This window comes from Monopterus albus, unplaced genomic scaffold (assembly GCF_001952655.1).
Source record: "Monopterus albus unplaced genomic scaffold, M_albus_1.0 scaffold405.1, whole genome shotgun sequence".
NCBI classification, from domain to species: domain Eukaryota; kingdom Metazoa; phylum Chordata; class Actinopteri; order Synbranchiformes; family Synbranchidae; genus Monopterus; species Monopterus albus.
In genome coordinates this window covers 109329-113520 of record NW_018128285.1, presented here as the reverse complement: position 1 = coordinate 113520, position 4192 = coordinate 109329, and the positions used below count along the sequence as shown (strand labels likewise).

The 4192-nt window shown below is 48.7% G+C and overlaps 1 protein-coding gene across 2 annotated transcripts in view; it reads right to left on the bottom strand.

Annotated features, from left to right (window-relative positions):
• Positions 1 to 2897, bottom strand: part of LOC109951751 (collectin-12) — a 27758-nt gene extending 24861 nt beyond the window's left edge. Inside the window, exon 1 of one of the 2 annotated variants that reach the window (XM_020586409.1) lies at positions 2512 to 2897. The gene's annotated coding sequence lies outside the window, so the exon portion shown is untranslated. Of the gene's footprint in view, positions 1 to 1544; positions 1632 to 2511 lie in introns of those variants that run through there. The other variant, XM_020586410.1, reaches the window with a different exon arrangement.
• Positions 2898 to 4192: the final 1295 nt, after the last annotated feature.

Here is a 4192-nt window from a genome sequence, read left to right as displayed (position 1 = left end):
AGAGATCTTGGGTTCAGGGTCTTTCTTCTTCCGGGCTGCCTGCGAGCAGCTTTGGGGTGGAAGATGCCTGGACGTGTAATGTTAATTCTTGCCTGTGACCCTTTGAATAAACCAGCACGGTTATATTTTTTATATATATCCAAGTGGTCTGCGTCGTCCCTCTGAGTTCCTGGTTGAAAGAACTGGGCTATATCTTACAACACCAAACCTAATGCTTTTATTCTGCCTGTCCGCGTAAATATCCACTGTTAAAGGTACATTTTACTTCTACACAATACAAACTTCTGAGGTAACTTGATCAAATCTTTGTTAGGATTTAAGGATTTGTGCGTTTTGACAAAGACTCATGAAAAATATTGGTAATACAATGAGGAGATTCATGTGGAGAGCTGGGTGTTTGTTTGGAACAGAACATAAAACAGGCTTGTCTAATATTTAATGATACGTGGGGGGAAATATCACACCTGGGAGAGGAGGCCCCCTAGTGGTTAGGGGACATGGACATCTTTACCCACACTATAACAATATTTAGAATGTAGAAATTCATTTCTGCCCCCTACAATAAAAACGCTTATTTTGACGGCTATAGTGTCTCATCTCCGCGGGTTTCACACTTTCCTCGGGTAGCTTGACGCCACCAGTTGCTTTTGACCACAACCACGGTGTTTTTGAAGCCAGACCGGCGGCTGTCCGGTCCTGCTGTGTCTAAAGAGAGATAGAGGGGATGTGCGGGCTGCTTTCACCACCACACACCCCGGGACGCTGCAGAGATCCAACCGGAGATGAGATCAAGTTACTGGGGGTTGATGGCTATCGCGTCCGCGGGTGAAAATCTGGTACCCATTAGGGACCATTTCAAAAGGTATGGAGGTGGAGGGGAGCTGGTGGCACCGAAACAGCGACAGTTCAGTGTGGTTCCTGCGTTTATAAATATTCACATCTCATTTCCGTCAGGGATGAACGATTACTTTCACATTGTAACAGACTGTTTAGTGTTATGTCTCCCCGGTGTGAATGTGCTGGTGCTCTGTTTATGTGTGTAGTGTAGCCGAGTATTTACGTGGGCTCAACTAGACATGCGTATAAAATAATAAAACTACAAAGCTTCAGGTCTGAATTTCTCCGTCACTTTATTTTGCACTCTTCACTCCAAAACTGACACTCCCCTCTCTCTCTTCCCATGTCCCCTTTCTACCCAAGTATGGCAAGCCCCAAAGGACAAAAGGACATAAGGTATACTACACACATAAACAGAGCACCAGCACATTCACACCGGGGAGACATAACACTAAACAGTCTGTTACACACGTCCCCTCCCCACAAATAAACATTCCCGTTTATTACCCGACATGCTACACAACAAAACAAAACAAAGAAATCACCCTCTGAACTCTTAAACGTGAACCGTATGGGAGATTAAATGCACATGAACACTGTCCCATACACAGAGGCAAAGTCAAACTAAAACATCACAAAATCCCTCAAATGGCCAGGAGGTCTACAAGCTCTCCCAGTTCTACTAACACTTGGCCCAAACGACTCACCAGAACACCGTGAGTCAGACAAAGCACTCAAACCGGTCTGAGAAGAAGTCAGCCTTGCTCCACCAGAGACCCCAGACTCCATAGACACAGAAGGTTTACTGTGACCATCAGACAAAGGCTGGCTGTGAGTAACAGGCAATGAATAAGGTCTCAACCTATTATAATGCACCACCTGAGCCTTCTCATTAGCATCAAAAGGATTGACAATCCTATAAGTCAGTCCCAGTTCACCACATGTGTCCATGACCTGTATAATCTTGTAAGGTCCCTTCCAATGAGGTGCCAGCTTCATGCGGCTCTCAACCGGGTTGCTCAGCCACACCATAGCACCCAGCTCATAAGGCCGGTGACGCGAGGCCTCGTCGTGATACAGTTTTTGACGATCATGAGCCATCTCACTGTGCATTCGCGCACCACTGAAGGCAACACTCAGGCTCTCCAGTAATGAAGAAACAAACTCAGCATGTGAACCCAAAACCTGAGTATCAAGAGCACGAGTTGGTAACAGTACATCAGAGGGAACCCGTGCTTCCCGACCATGGGTCAAGAAGAATGGTGTAAAGCGAGTACAGGAATGAGTAGTGGTGTTGTACGCAAAAGCTACATGCTTCACATAGTCATCCCATTCCCCCCCATAAGTCAAAAGAGTCTTAGCCAGTTGATCAATCAGAATCCTGTTGAAGCGCTCCACCATGCCATCTGACTGGGGATGGTACGCTGTGGTGCGAGTTTTATTTATGTTCAACAGGCGACAGAGAGTAGTTTTTTTATGTTCAACAGGCGACAGAGAGTCTGCACCACCTCCAACTCAAACTGCCGACCCTGATCGGAATGTACAGTCTCAGGAACCCCATGCAGTAGAACATAGTCCTCAAACAGACAGTGTGCAACCGTCTGTGCTGACTGATTATGCAATGGGTACAAATTGACAAATTTAGTGAAATAGTCCTGAACAACCAGCACATACCGGTTGCCTTTCGAAGTCACTGGCAGCTCCAAGATGTCCATAGCCACCCTCTCAAAGGGCCGCACGGCCGGGGATCCACCCAGCGGCGCACGGTGGGCGAGAACAGGATTTCGGCATGTCTGACAAGCCACACACCGCTCACACCACTCCTTGATGTCCCTGAACATAGCAGGCCAATAACAAAACTGTCTAGCCCGCTCCCACACACGCTCCGAAGAAAAATGGGCTGCGGCAGGTGCACCATGTAGCTGCAGAAGAACATCAGGGACCAGTGCAGAGGAAACAACAATTTGGACCACAGGATTACCAGTGAGAGAGCAGTTCACTGAGCGGCATAACAGGCCATCGATGATAGAGAGACGGGGGAACTCAGTTCAAAGTCTATACACAACCACAGAGAAGCCCCCTTCAACTTCCACCTTGGAGGCCTGTGGGATCGCGACACCCAGTCCAAAACGGTCCCAATGTCGGGGTCTGCATCCTGCATGGCTCTGATGTCAGCTGAGCTATGAGACAGAGCAGAGAAGGGAGACATGCCGCCAGGCCTGTGCTGTGGGTTCTCTGGTGCTGCAGTATCCGCAGAATCAGTGACAACAGAAGAACGTGGCATATCAACAGCTGCATGATCAGCACTCACCACATTCACGTGCAGCGATGTGGGACCACCGTCCTCCGCCACCTTCATGTCCGATGCCCATCCGCGTTCATGTGACGATTGAGTGGGTCAAGCTCCAGTAACCACCTCGCCCGTCTCCCCGTCAGGTCATTCTCAATGGACATCCGCTGAAGGGCCAAAAGCAGATGATGGTCAGTGTCAATGGTAAATTGGGCAAGTCCAGTGTAATGCCTGAACTCCCTGGTTGCCCACACAATAGCCCACAGTTCACAATCAAATGTAGACCAATGCTTCTGAGTGGAATTCAAAGCCCGGCTGGCATAGGACACAACATGCTCACGTCCATCCCTGTCCTGTGCGAGAACAGCACCAACAGCCATGTTAGAAGCATCTGTGTACACTTTAAAGGGCATGCTGAAGTCAGGCAGTATCACTACAGGCTCGGACGCCAAGACCTGCTTCAGGTGGTGAAAAGACTCATCACAATCAGTGGACCACTCAAAGGGCACATTTGAGATGGTTCAGCGGGGCAGCAATGTTTGAAAAGTCCTTAACAAATTGCCTGTAGTAAGAACACAGTCCCACAAAAGCTCTCACCTCTGAAGGAGAACAGGGAACCGGCCAGTTCAAAACTTTCTCTGTATTTTTGGGGTCGGGTTGAAGACCCTGTCAAGAGACCACATGACCCAGGAAGACAACATGATCCCGAGCAAGATGACATTTGCGGGGGTTCAATCTCAACCCCGCAGCCTGGATCCTTGAGAAAACCTCTTTGAGGCTAGGCAGGTGTTCCTCAAAGGTCTTACTGTAGATCAAAATGTCATCAAGGTACACCATGCAGATGTGCCATGGGAGCCCTCTGAGGACTAGCTCCATCAATCGTTGAAAGGTGGCTGGGGCATTGGAGAGGTCCATCGGCATAGACCGCCACTGATAGAGTCCCTGTCCAGTCATAAAAGCTGTCTTTGTCCTTTGGGGCTTGCCACACTTGGGTAGAAAGGGGACATGGGAAGAGAGAGATGGGAGTGTCAGTTTTGGAGTGAAGAGTGCAAAATAAAGTGACGA